This window comes from Mixophyes fleayi, chromosome 7 (assembly GCF_038048845.1).
Source record: "Mixophyes fleayi isolate aMixFle1 chromosome 7, aMixFle1.hap1, whole genome shotgun sequence".
NCBI lineage: Eukaryota > Metazoa > Chordata > Amphibia > Anura > Limnodynastidae > Mixophyes > Mixophyes fleayi.
The window spans coordinates 39,694,470-39,709,787 of NC_134408.1; the positions used below are offsets into that span (position 1 = coordinate 39,694,470).

The window sequence follows — 15,318 nt, forward strand, 5'->3', positions numbered from 1 at the left end:
ATTTACTATCAGCAGAAACTCTCACTTTGCCGGGCAGCGGTAGTGAGGACGGCGTATTTCCGTCATATGCATACGCATGCGCACATATCATCCAACCCAGCAGGGAAGTTCAATAGACATCTAGAAGGAGAAGACAGCACTGCAGTCTTTAACTGGGTGAGCATCTGAGGACCGTAATATCCGTGGAACCCACCGAACAAGAAAAGGGGTAAGTCTGTGTACCTATCTGTCAGACTGCTGTGCCGTTTATCCTTTCGTTTCTACATCTACTTGTGGGATGAGATTCCGATTTAATTCTATTCACCAGAGGAACTATACTGCTCCTTTGCCATGTTTGAGAATGGAAACCAATATTCACGGTTCTCTATCAAAAGTCTTTGGACTATCAGCATACCAGGACCTATATGTGAGCTTCATAGATAATTCCAAATAGGATACTTGCATCTCCTGCATATTATGGTGGCAAACCATAACATGATTATGTATGAGCCAACAACTTTGTTTATTTGATTTTACTTAAGCTGTTTTTGCCCTGTTTTTATTTCTTGAGTGATCACTCTATACCAATTGTTTGTGCATTGTATATATACCAACTGCACATTTGCACGTATAAATTTATTCAACCATTATATTTACATTTGCATATTTACACTGCGCCGGGTTATCCACATCTTCTTACATTTCATCTGGAAATTGAGCCCTTTCTCCTTAAGTTTCTATAGTTTCCCCTGGCTGCATACCTTTTACAATAGTTCGATCAGTCTAAACCACCATATTAACTAAGGAATTTGGTGTAATAATACATTTTAATTCACTTTCTCTGCCTTTTGGCTAAGATCAAGTGTAGTATCTGTTCTTATCAGTCTTCAACACCCCGTGGTTGTAATGCTGCTTGTGGCTCATCCATAGCGCAATCTAACACTGGTGAGGGACTTGATGTAGACTTTACTGCATGGTGCAGCCTCTCTGCCCCAGGAAGAAGTGCTAGGAAGATGGCTTCAGCTGCTGCAGCTCCTGCCCCTGGGAAGAAGGGAGGACAGACCACCGCTCTGAAGCCTCTGCCCAGAGCTGGAACCTATGCCTCCACCGTCCCTGCTGCTGCTGGACAAGGGAAGCCCAGCCAGGATACCCCCAAGAAAACTCCCACTCTGGAACCCTGGATGAGGCAGACCGTCGTCCTGAAGCTAAAGGAGGTGTAAGGGAGGGTCCCAGACCTGACGGCAGAGACCTTTGGGAATAAGATGGTCCTCAATCAAGGCTTTTCGAAGGCTGAGACCCTCAGCATTCAAACCTACATCAAGGGCATCTTCTATGTAACCTTCACCTCCATAACCATCTGTAAGAGGTATTGGGAGGCAGTGAAGACAGCGAGACCGGAATCTCCCTTTTCCCGCTTTGTGGGGAACTGCCCCATCCAGAGAGAGGAGAAAAGAGTGACGGTCTCCATGAGGAATCCTCACACCCCTGGTAAAGACATGGGTACCTTCCTGAGCCACTTCTGCTCCGTGTTCAAGGACCCCTCCAAGACCCTGGACGGCAACGGTTTCTGGACAGGCAAGTGGTCCATCATTATCAGGATGAGGAAGAACGATTCAGCAACCGACGGTCTCCAACACCTGCCCTAATGCATTGCCTTGGGTGCCTCTGCCGGCCTTCTCCACTATGCTGATCAGTCAAGGAACTGAAGGAGGTGCGGGGAAGCTGACCACATGGCGAGAAGATACAAAGTGTCAGCCTGCAGGAATTAAAGAATGGCGGGGCACGAGACCAAGGACTGCCCACGAAAAATGTCATGCAACCTCTGTGGCCTGGCCAGCCACATTTACACGGACTGCCCCCAGAGAGCAAGATCTTATGCTGCAGCTGCTGGGAAAGGACTGCTGGGAGGTGGACCTGCCCCTGCCCTGCAACCCAAGCCAGCCGAGAGGAAGCAACAGAAGCCCGTACCGCAGCCACGAGTGGGTAAGAACTCTTCCACCCCTCCTCTTCCCACCCTCCTTCCAACTTCCCTCCCTCCTCCCCACTCCTTTCCTCCCTACCCCTGTTGTGACAGCACCTCCCTCCCGTCCTGCTGTCACAACACCCCCTTCCTCCCTAAGCTGCTCCCTCCCTTTCCCTGGAAGATTTTCCCCCTCTTGTATCCTCTGCAGATAAGGAGAACAAACTAAGGAGGAAGAGGAAAGAGCTAGACAGCCCAGCTGGCGGCTCTGACTCTTCAAAGAAACCAGCGGTCGAGCTTGGAGAGGACCTCCTCCAGCAGGAGGAGAACCTGGAAGAGATGGTGGAGGAGTTGCTGGCCCAGGAATCCGAACAGGAGGAGGAAGTAAAGGAGTTCTTGTAGCTGCCCAACATCTGCCTCTTCGACCAGCTGGAAGAGAGAGGTCTGCCCCCACCCCATGGGGACACGGGCAGACCGGACCAAGTCCCATCGGACAAGGAGGGTAAATAATGTATTGACTGTGCTAACTTTCTTTTTTCTTCCAACTAATGGCTAATTTTTCTATTTTTACCATTAATGTGAGGAGTGTGAAGGATAAGATTAGACGTCAGTCTGTGTTTACCTTTCTAGACAGTCAGAAATGTTATGTTTACATGTTGCAGGAATGTTATTTGCCATTCTCTAGTTCCTATAGGCATCTGGGTAGGCAGTAGTCCCACAGGCCCTCCTATTGGTCTGAGGGGGTGACTGTAAGTCTGCAGGGGTCGCCATCCTTATCAGGGGAAGCCTTTTCACACTAGTCTCTGCTCAGGAGTTTGTCTGCAGCAGATTGCTTATCGTAGATGGCTCTTGGGCGGGTGAGCCTATCAGGTTTATCTGTGTGTATGCATTCCCTGGTAAGAATGAGCGTTTGGAGCTTTTTCAGGCCCAGCTCGCAACCACCAGGGCAGTAGTGATGGCCTGGGATTTTAACTGTCCTATAGAGGAAGGCAGATGAAGTTCTAGCAGCAATGCTAAACTTGATGTTTCTTCCAGGTTGCTGCAGCAGATGGTAGCCGAAGCATCCTTGCGGGACGCAATGGGATCCATGGGGGCCGGCTCTGTTAAATATACTTGGAGTCGCTCCCTATGGCTCATTGCGTTCCCGGATTGACTTTGTGCTTACTTCGAGAGCGGTAAGACAGAACAGGCATGTCATGGTTCCCTGCTTCTTTTCTGACCACAGCAGAGCCGGATTTAGACCTCATGGGGTCCTAGGCAAGATATTGGTTTGGGCCCCCCTCCCTGAAACAATCTATAGCACAATTTTTTTTTAGCATAGCATATACTCCTGCATCACCATGCGGCCCCTCATTACTGTCCCTCTCATCACACTGTGCCCTCCTTTATCATTACACTGCATCACACTGCGGCCCCTCATTACTGTCCATCTCATCACACTGTGCCCTCCTTTATCATTACACTGCATCACACTGCGGCCCCTCATTACTGTCCCTCTCATCACACTGTGCCCTCCTATATCATTACACTGCATCACACTGCGGCCCCTCATTACTGTCCGTCTCATCACACTGTGCCCTCCTTTATCATTACACTGCATCACACTGCGGCCCCTCATTACTGTCCCTCTCATCACACTGTGCCCTCCTTTATCATTACACTGCATCACCATGTGGCCCCACATTACTGTCCCTCTCATCACACTGTGCCCTCCTTTATCATTACACTGCATCACACTGTGGCCCCTCATTACTGTCCCTCTCATCACACTGTGCCCTCCTTTATCATTACACTGCATCACCATGTGGCTTCACATTACTGTCCCTCTCATCACACTGTGCCCTCCTTTATCATTACACTGCATCACACTGCGGCCCCTCATTACTGTCCCTCTCATCACACTGTGCCCCCTTTATCATTACACTGCATCACCATGTCGCCCCACATTACTGTCCCTCTCATCACACTGTGCCCTCCTTTATCATTACACTGCATCACCATGTGGCCCCACATTACTGTCCCTCTCATCACACTGTGCCCTCCTTTATCATTACACTGCATCACACTGTGGCCCCTCATTACTGTCCCTCTCATCACACTGTGCTCTCCTTTATCATTACACTGCATCACACTGTGGCCCCTCATTACTGTCCCTCTCATCACACTGTGCTCTCTTTTATCATTACACTGCATCACACTGCGGCCCCTCATTACTGTCCCTCTCATCACACTGTGCCCTCCTTTATCATTACACAATGCCACACACTGTGGTCCCAGCAGTTAAAGAATAATGTCCATGGACCCCATATTTTGTCAAAGGATCTAGCAGAATTTTGAATTGTACTGGTCATGTACTCCATACAATGAATATTAAGCTCAGTGGTCGAAGTGGAAGTTTAGAAGTGGCGGTATGAAATATGTAATGAGAATGTAAACAAGTGAATGGAATTTTATTATTTTACATTGAAGGCAGTATGAGAAGTAGCGGTATGGCCTACTACCATATACACCCCACTTCCACCACTGCTTACCTTTCAATTCACACAAATTTTACTTTATATTTAACTAAATTTAGGTATTAATCATAATTAACATGTGAAGAAACTGCAGTTCATGGTTAGCAAGCCCAGTAATAAAAAAACAGCAGTCTCCTATCACTACCACGTCACAGACCGTACACCACTAAAGTTACTGACTGCAGCCCTCTACCTACAGAAACATGAAAAAGTGCTGGAATGCAATAACCATGTTAATATGTCAGTCTTCTGCATGAATCCCATAGTGCAACATTTAAATTTAAATATGAAGACAGTCATCAAACACAGATGAGGACAAGATAATGAATGAGAGTTCTGACAGTGATGATGAGTAGTTTTATGAAAAATAAAACTTGAGTTCAATAACTTTATGTAATACATCTTTTTTTTTCATTTTGGGCCCCAAAATTAAGGTGCGTCTTATACATGGGTGTGTCTTATACATAGGGAAATATGGTATTTCTTCAATTTATTTAACTTTATTAGCGAAATATTAAAATCAAAACTGTAATGAACATAGTATTTATGCCATAGTTAACTCCAATAGTATTAGTCCCAATGTGATACTGCAGATAGCTGAGATTCATGCCTTAATAAACACCTCACATAATTAAAGGTGCCGGATATAATAGCTGCCTGCTATATGTTCCCTTGAGAAAGTCCAAGCATTTGGATGAAATGCATTGGGTATAGAAAATGTAACCCATTGAGTGCCCCATGATACACATATGCTGTAAAGTCGCATACTACTAAATGCGGCAGTGTCATTCATTCATAGAATCTTGTAATAATGAGGAGGACAGCTTGCAGTGCAATTTTCTATCAATAAATTTTGCCCCCGCAGTAAGTATTATGCGTTGTGACAGTGTATGCAGGGACCGCACAAGCTGTCTGCATCCATTTCCATATGGCGGAGGCTAGATCCCGGTCCAAGTCCCTGTGACATCAGCAAGTCATGTGACTGCAGCAGTCAGATGGCACAAAGTGCAGGCAGGCTTGGTGGAAATACTCCTGTTCCTGTGTGCTGTGTAGTGGAGAAAAAAGATCAGAAGAAGGGGTGATGTGATGGGGAGGGTGTATGTGTTATTAAAGCTGCTGGGCAGAGGGGTTATGTGTTATTAAAGCTGTTGGGCAGAGGGGGTTATGTGTTATTAAAGCTGCTGGGCAGAGAGGGGCATGTGTGACTAAAGCTGTTGAGCAGAGGTGGTTATGTGTTATTAAAGCTTCTGGGCAGAGGGGGTTATGTGTTATTAAAGCTGCTGGGCAAAGGGGGTATGTGTGTGTGTAGAGCATGTGGGCAGAGTGGGTATGTGTGTGTAAAGCTGCTTGGCAGAGTGGATATGTGCGTGTAAAGCATGTGGGCAGAGGTGGCATGTGTGAGTAAAGATGCTGGGCAGAGGGAGGCACGTGTGAGTAATGTTGCTGGGCACAGGGGGGCATGTGTAAGTAAAGCATGTGGGCAAAGGGTACATGTGTGAGTTAAGCTTCTAGGTACCAAGTGATACTGTCCAAGGAGGACAGTCCACAGATTTGGAGGTTAACATTTCAGAGACTGTCATCAGGAAAAGAGGATAGAGACTACCAGAATGTCAGTCAGAAGCATATACGTGACATTGTTAAAAACTTACATACTGCACCATTACCACTATATACCAGCAAATTAAGTCCTGGCCAGATAAACATTCTCAGGTGGTCCTATTCTGACTAGTGACCATAAATAAGAGAACTGTAAGCACAGAAACACAAAATTTAGCGGCAATGAATCTGACACCTTGTTATTACACTTCACTAAATAATGTTTCAAAACTTTGCCCATAGCAAATTAGAACTGGATTACTACTAGGCTAGCACCCAGTTCACTATAGTAGTAGACTTTCTCTTGAAAAAAAAATGGTGTTCAAATGTACATAAGAACTGTTTAATATAAATTATTGCTTTTGGTATTAGTCTTAAATTGTCAATTGGATCACTAAAGTATTATAGTAAAGTATAATTTATGAGTACCATATTGAATTATTAGAGTAAATTATTTTTTAGTTATTATATAATTTATTAATAATGTTATTGTCTATCACAAAAGTTCCTGTGAATAAGCCAAACAACAAGCTTTACCATTTAAAATTAAAAATGTAATTTATAGAATAACCCTTAAAAACTACATAGGGCCTGATGGAGGATCCCAAAATATGTATATTTTCAAGTTAGTGCATTCACATACTCTGGCGCCATCATTCCACCCATTGAAGTTCTAGATGTCTACAAAATATACAAAATATTGACTCTTGAAACAGATATAATTGCATAAAGTTTGAGTGGATGAAATTAATTTGTTGTCGCTATTCTTGCACATGCACAGATTGTGCGGATTCAATCTGAAATGAGGCTTGCAATCTAGCTGTACATCCAGTTTTAAGACCTGCTTGGAGATGTTCTAGCATGGAGTCTATTCTAGTAACCACCAACTGGAGTCTTCAAGGAGTCTAATAGTTTACCACTACATGCATGTGTTATAATTTTAGAATATATTTTGCAATAAATTATACTTCAGTATCAGGCTCCTCTTTTCCTTTTAGCTACATTTTTAAGTAATTGGAGAAAATATTGTAATATTGATGGACCAGTGTACAAAGTAACAATTCTTTTGTGGCACCAATCCTTCATCCATTGGAATTGTTAAATAAAAATTCTTAGCACTAAGTGTAGCCAAAACACATCTAAATGGTAGTGCTGGAAAGTTTGATAATTTGCACCAAAATACTGTATATCTTTCAAACAATAGTCAATATTTTATATACAAAGTCGCATAAGTCTGTCAGTAAATCTACCAAATGGTGTACTTAATGAGCTCTGGGCATGTATGATGGGCCTGCCAGAGGGATTCGCTAAATACTCATGAATCTTTGATATTATACTAAATATTGGTCGAATGGGAAGAGGCTGAGTAAAAAAAAAAGCTGCAGTAGATCCTGTAATCTGTGAGTTATACCATTGTATAATGTTATCAAAGGATATTTTACTTATTGACATTGAATCACATGCAAGTCTGGCAATTTCATGGCAATAATTACATTTTCTATCACTATTGTTCTGTCTTTTTTGGCAAGATAAATACTGATATAAAAATGACTCAATAGTAATTTATCTAACTTACAGGAAGAAGTTGTCACTAACAGCTTCATTACCAGGTAGTGCAGCATAACTAGGAAGCTGTCACACCATTTTAATATCACCTTACATGTGCAGTCTATTAATCAGTCTGTTTTCTATGCATGTCTCAGGTCTCTATTTTTCTGTTTGCCTTTTAAAAACCCAGAAATTCCAGAGATAATTTGTGTGTTGAAAAGCTGTCTTTCCAGTATGTTTAGGCTCAAGTAAGAAAAGTGAAGATGTTGCCTAGAGCAACCAATCAGATTGTAGTTATAATTTATGTAGTACATTCCACAAAATGATAGCTAGAATCTGATTGGTTGCTATAAGCAACATCTCCAATTTTCACACCTGACGGAAACTCTCAGCTTGATACATTTACCAAAACAAAAAGCATAAAATTGAAGCACTGAAGACCAATACAGTATTTAAAACATCAACCACACTGGTTACAGATGACATACGCTCTCACAGATCACCAGTTGAATCACAATAATATTTAATAATTAAGTAATGAATGGCAAAATTGTACATTCAACAGCATAAAAAGTCAAAAACTAATTCATACACATGTTGACCCTGTTTTGTATTATAGTGACAATATTGCTCTTAGCGAAATCTGATTATAAGTTGCTGGAATTATATTTTTGATGCTCATACAAATATCAAAAGTGTGGTCCATAGTTCTTAAATCAACAGTGGAGTTTCAGCCGTTGAATTAACCCCTTGAATGGTACTTGTCACTAAATAAGATCCATTTCATTGACTGATATCACTGAAATGGAGGTAACTTGATATAAATCTCTGTAGGCACACAATTGTATATTGTTTTGTAGAATAGTGATAATTCGAATCTAAATGATTTCACAACATTTTCGTTATATGATCAATTAGTGCCTATTAGAATATTCCAAAAGGAACGGACAATAAATGGATACCCACTTTGTTCATACATTAATATCAGTCTTTCAGAAATTGAAACAATGGAAGCCTCCATTAGATGGTAAGTTTATTTTGCTTACTAGTGTATGATAGTACACAGTGTACAATGTCCCATTAGTGGAACTGCTCACCAGAGCAGAGATAATTCCTTGAAAGCATCCGCCTGTAATGCTCTCCCAACAGAGGGAAGGATCCACATGGAGCTCTTAATGTGGCAAATATAGCTGAACTAAAGAACTGGACATGTAAGACCTCTCAGATGAGCCTGCCAGCAGCTCTCACATGTCAAGCCAGCAAATCCACACAGGTCTGTCAATGGTCCCACAAGCGTAACAAACCTGTTCTATAGGTTATTGCCATAAAGTGAAGAACATAATACACAAAATAGGAATCTGTTGGTCATCCAATATAAAGGCACAATGTGTAATACAAAATATTAAATAAACAGGGTTGAATGCGAAGAGCTCTGAAGTTACTGACGCGTTTCATTGCACTTAGTAATTTCATCAGAGAGAAATCAGATACATTTACCCCCTGAAGTTTGTTTACCGCTAGTTACTCAAATAATCTTGCTCTACCTGTACTGTATACAAAAATAGGTTTACCAGAAATGTCATTTTCATAAATCCCATACTTTAACTTGTCACATTTTTTTAAGTTATTTAGGCAGAGAATATTTGTATGATTGATGTTGCCTGAAGAAAAATAGTTTGTATAAATTCCCACCAGGTAATACATGAAAGAGAGTCTGACTAGTGTCCCAGCAAAATCACACCCAGAGTATTAGAAAAAAAGAAGATGGTCATGTCAAGTTACAATGTCTAAAGTGCATAATAAATACTAATGAATTAAAAAAAATATTCAATTTTATAATATGGAACTTTTTTAATAGGTATGGAGGAAAATCTAATTTATTGATGAGGAACATTTAAAATATTGCAGTGATTAAAGTGGGCCATGATCTTTTGTTTCAACCATGTTATACATTTAAGCCATTTGTGATCCACCTTCCTCCTAACGCTTACATGTTATTGTGGAATCAAAATATTTTGTGGCCCTTAGACTACTATATAACCCATATAGAAATCCTTTTTGATGGCAATATATTTAGTATTTGATACAATAATATTAGATTGTAAGCTCTAGCTTGAGCAGGGTTCTTCCCACCCATTGTCTTCATGTTTGCATTTATTTTGTCTATCTTTTATGACCCTATGTTATGTGTGCTCTGTTTTCCCGTCTGGTGCAAAAAAGATCAAGTACTTTATTTCAAAACTGGTCTAAGAAAGAATACTGGAAAGATTAGGAGAATATGGAGATTTGGAGGCATGAAGATCAACCTTACCATCTTACTTGGGCAAGCATTAAAGCTGGCACATTGGCTATTTTGATAATTTGGTCAAATATAGGCCCAAGTCTTTATAGGCTGAAAGATCAAGAACACCAGATATTTGATCTCTTAAATTGTGCATTTGGAGCAGTATGGTCTAAAGTACCGTGGACAATGCCCAGTTTATTTAAGCTTACAGTATAGCCTTCTGTTAAAGATAGTTTCAAGATAGCCAGTACTGCCTCTCAAAAATCCATATGGGATCATGTTTTATGTTTGGGTTTATAAAGATTGAAGCCTCTGCCTGAATATTTGTTTGCTCAGCTTCTGTTATTTGAACCTGTTCCTCTTGGATTACTGACTACCTGCTTGTATGTCAGCCCATGTTACATCTGAATATCTGCTACTAATATATATGAACTAGTTTATATTTTGGACACTGTCAGGTTGCTTCACTATATTGACTGATTGTTTGAAATTAGCTATTGGCCTTTACATAACACACAAGAATCATGACACCTGCTTTGATTAATCAGGCTCAGTACTATGCTCAGGGCAGCATCAATGTTTCTGAAGAACAGGATCATATCATCTGCATACAGTCCCACTTTCTCACTTATTGGTACCCTGGAAATAAATTTTGAAACCACATTATTTAACTGTCAAACATAAAGCACAGGCAACAAGGGGCATCCTTGCTAAAGGCCTATCTGCAAAGAAAGTCAAATGCCTATCCATTAGCACAAAGCATGGCCCCGGTTACAATATAAAGAAGTTGGACTTAGCAAATAAATATTGGACCAAATTCAAAACCAGAGTGCAGAGTGGTCCATAAGAAAGGCTTCTCCATGGAGCTGAAGGCCTTGGCTGCATTCAACAATAATACTACTCATCTAACTATCTCATCATGGTCTGCTGCTGTATTGTTTTAAAAATGTCTAATTTTGATGCTAATGGATATACTGGATATAAAGCATGTCTGGGCAAAATGAATAATATGATAATACATCTAAGCCAAACAGGCAGCCCTAATATACATAACATTTATGGAATAATGTGCCTATAACATCAAATTTGAAATTAAATGAAATATTTCACTTTCATGGATGTCCGCGAGAAATAATTTCAGATCTAGGGGTCAATTTTTCCCCATATTGTGGAGAGCGTACTGTAAAGATCTAAGTATAAACCTTAAATTCTCCTCCAGGTACCAACCACAGACCATCTGTGTATGGAGTTTAATTTTTGGGGGAGAGAGGACAATGCATTAGCAATCTCTTTGGTAGTGGTTTTGGGCAAGGAACTAGGAAGGAACTAGCCAACCTGATCAGTGGTAAAAGATAAAATTATGTTTTTGTTCATAAAGAATTGCTGAAACTGTGCTTGATGGTTGATAAGAGTTATCAGGTAATTTAATGTTAGGATTTATCACAGTGTTTCAGAATTCTGGATAAATGTATGCAAGTCTTTCACATTGATAGTGCTGTACTAATATACTCTATTTGATTGATAAAATGCATAGAGGGGAAATTTTCCCTAAATCACACCACACCGTGGCATAACCTTTTACCATACCCAATAAAGACACGGACGCCAAATTAAAGTTGGAATGAATGACAGGATTTATTAAGTTGGAATATGAACTTTAAACTAAAGAGGACTGTAAGGTGGATGAGAGCAGGGCAGTCAGCAACAGCAAAACCAATAAAGGTGGAAAGGTCAGACCATAGTACCACCAACCCAGGATCATAACTTATCTATTGGCCGGTGCTAAAAATCAAGTCCAACGGCAAGACTACGCCACCTTTTATAACCACCAGTATAAACCAGACAATACCGGCCCAAGGGTCCTCCTCACAGGTGGACCAACCATAGTATAACACCATAAACAGAGGGATAGTGACCTATGACAAGATCAACCGAGCACCATATGCACACTTACCGACTGCACTGCTCTCCTACCACGCCGACATCTATAACTATATATGCGGCCTGCCAACTACAGACCTAATAACACTTCTCAACCTCCAACATTACTGATCTATAAAGTAACATACGCCCTCATCCGACAGGTGAACACCATCTGATCTGTACAAATAAGCAAACTCTGCATTTAGCAAGGGTGATTTATCACAGAACCTCCTAGCGCCCGAAAATTTTTACTGGCTGCTTGATTTACTTTTCTGACAACTGCAGCTATGTTAACCGCAGGAATAGCAGATCTCCACTGGCGCCGTGGAACAATGTAAGACCAGCACAACTTCATTTTTGGCCATCTACTTGCAACACTGTCATGTCTTCACGAATTCTAATGATCAGCTCTAGAGATTTAATTTGTCCCACGTCATTACCACCTACATGCAAAACCAGAACATCAGGAACACCATGTCTAGAAATTTCCTCAGAAAGAAATGGAATAAACTCTGCCCACTTCATGCCTTTCTTCCCTATCCATCTCATGGAAACGATCACAGGTAACCAGGGACATCCTCGTGATAATACATGCCTACTCGCCCAGTAAACATAAGAGTGACCCAACACCCAAACATCAATCTTCATATTTTTCACTCCTACAACAAAATATAAAACATGTGTAAAATCCGGAACAGAAGGATAACCCAAACAAACTACAAACCCACTATCAAGGAACACAAATGAACTCTGCTACCCCTAACCCCTTATACAACAACAACTACACCTAATAGGGGACATTCCTAACCCTAACATAACTAGAACACTGCTGTTGAGAATGAACGGGGGGGGGGTATATTAACATTAATTCCATCCTTAAACCTAACAGAACGAAAAGGTAAAGCAGCAACCCAAGTGAAGGTAAAAACCTATGAGGAAAAAATCCCTTCACGTCCCCGCAAATAGCGACGAACAGCAAAATGTCCATGGTTAACTAGCTTAAGAAAGAAAGAAAAGGTAAAGAAGAGCTGCGTAAAGGGAAACAACAAATGATTAAACATCAGGTCATATATAACATTTGTAACAATCGGACTTCCATCTTCCTAGCGACTGTATCGAAGCTACGGAAGCCCCGCTTGAGGCAGCAGCCGTGGCTGCTCCAATCCGAAAATAATGCGTACCGAATTCTGATGCTGGTATACCTAAGGCATTCAAAGCACTGCGCATAATTGAATGAAACTGAAATTTGGAAACAGGGGACCCATCTTTGTGTACAAATCAAATCTCTGCCTGATGTGGCCGCAAACCTGCTAACTGATGACACAGCCTAACTGGCCATATAATTTGATCTAGCTGCTTATTAAGGGTAAACCAATGCCCCACTCCTGCTTGGTCTGTTTTCCACCGTGTAATTTTAAATTACATGTTGTCGGCATACAACACCACATTCTTAGCTAAAATAGCTGACTCTGACCTGTTTTTGGACTGCGCAACTAACTCACTAACTTGCAGAGCGCTGTGAAAAGCCATAGAAAACGCTGCAGCAAACAAGGAAGCTTCGAAAGGGTCTGATGTCACTTCTGGCAAAATTAAAATCATTCGGGACAATAATGAGGGATCTATAGGCCTTATATTATCTTTAGGGGCAGGGTGAATCCTGGACCACCCTTTTAAAGCTTTGCTAATGAGGAACGATTTGGTAGGATCCGTGAGACCTTATAATTTAGCCATAATTGATATACCTGCTAGTGTAGATGCCATTGATGCTTTATTAATCCCTTCCTGATAACACCCCCACATAAAATCGTCAATACCGTGAGAGTCCCCTGGGGGCACGAGTTGAACCGGACAACAGAAAGCTTTCCCATCGTTTCCAAGCTGACCGATAAGTCTTCCATGTGGATGGAGCTAGAGAAGCTTCTGCCAAGAATCTTATGCCGGCCCAACCATCTGCCAAACATAAGATGGACAGGCTGTGCCCATGGGCGTAAGACACTTAAAACGCTCCCACTCAAATCGGAAAAGAGAGTCTGCTATACAATTGTCTATACCTGGAACATGTTTGGCGCAAAAATTTATGTCGCAATCCAAGCAAGGAAGCACCAGAATGCGCAACAGATTTACTGCTGGTTTAGAGGAAGCGCTCTGACGGTTGATTGCCTGAACCACTCCCAAATTATCGCACCAAAAGGACACATTGCGCCCACTAAGCTGAGGGGCCCACAACTCCAGGGACACAATGATGGGAAAAAGCTATAGAACCAATAAATTCTTTGTCAGACCTCTCTCAATCCAATTCTGAGGCCACGGGGAAGCGCACCACTGTCCCTGGAAGAAAGCACCGAATCCTCTAGCACCTGCGGCATCCGTAAACAGGTCTAAATCTAATGTGGAAATAGGTGGGGAAGGCCAAATCCTGGAACTATTAAATTTCTTGAGGAATGTTACCCATACTGCCAAATCCGCCCTTATTTCCTCACTCAACTTAATTAATGCATGAGGTCGGTTCTTACCTGCTGTGGCCAATTGTAATTTCCTACAAAAAATTCTACCTGCAAAATTAAAAGATCCTAGCAAAGCTTGAACCTGTCTAAGTGTACAAGAAGGAGAGACCAGAGTGCTGGATATCAAACTCTCCATTTTAGCTATTTTATCCTCTGGTAAACGACAGCAGCCTGCAACAGAATCTATTTCTATCCCTAGAAACGACAAGCAAGTCATTGGGCCCTCCGTCTTATCTTTGGCTACTGGTACCCCCATAACTGAGAAAAGCGCTTGCGCCGAGTACAGCGTATCCGCGCACAATGTGGAACTAGACGGACCCACAAACAGAAAATCATCCAGATAATGTGCAATGCTCTCGTGACCTGTACCTGCTTGAATCGCCCAGTGTAGAAAAGAGATAAAGGATTCAAAGTAAGCACATGAGAGGGAACACCCCATGGCAAGGCATCTCTCGATGTAATATTTGTCTTTGATCTTAAATCCAATGTAACGAAATTAATCTGGGCAAAGGGGAAGTTGCCTGAACACTGATTCAATATCCAATTTGGCCATGAGTGCCCCCGCCCCAAAACGCCGAATGAGCATTAATGCCTCCTCGAATGATTGATAAACGACAGAACTTATATCTTGGTCTATGGCATCATTGACCGAATTGCCTGCGGAGTGTGACATGTGCTGGATTAACCGGAATTTTCCTGGCACTTTTTAGGAACTATACCTACTGGGAATATGACTAAATCTGTAAAGGGGTGGGGGGAAAATCGAATGGGCCGATCATGTGCGCCAGGCTTATCTCACCACAAATTTGTTTGTCAAGGATTTCAGGAAACATGTATGCTGATTTCAAGTTCCTAGAGGCCCTGGCGCTAACCGTTGTGCCAATAGGGAGCCTAAACCTGTGACGAAAACCCTCGCAGAGAAAGGAAGCCTGATCCGCATTCGGGTAAAGTCTAAACCATTTTTCTAAAACCTCGTTACATATGGGAGAATGCGCCTTAAGGAATGCT

At 41.7% G+C, this 15,318-nt stretch overlaps 2 pseudogenes; both read left to right on the forward strand.

The window, feature by feature from the left end:
• The first annotated feature begins 810 nt into the window (after nucleotides 1-810).
• On the forward strand, nucleotides 811-966 carry LOC142098723 (U2 spliceosomal RNA; annotated as a pseudogene).
• Nucleotides 967-1,241: 275 nt separating this feature from the next.
• The window catches only part of LOC142098491 (uncharacterized), a 182,959-nt pseudogene continuing 168,882 nt past the window's right edge, over nucleotides 1,242-15,318 (forward strand).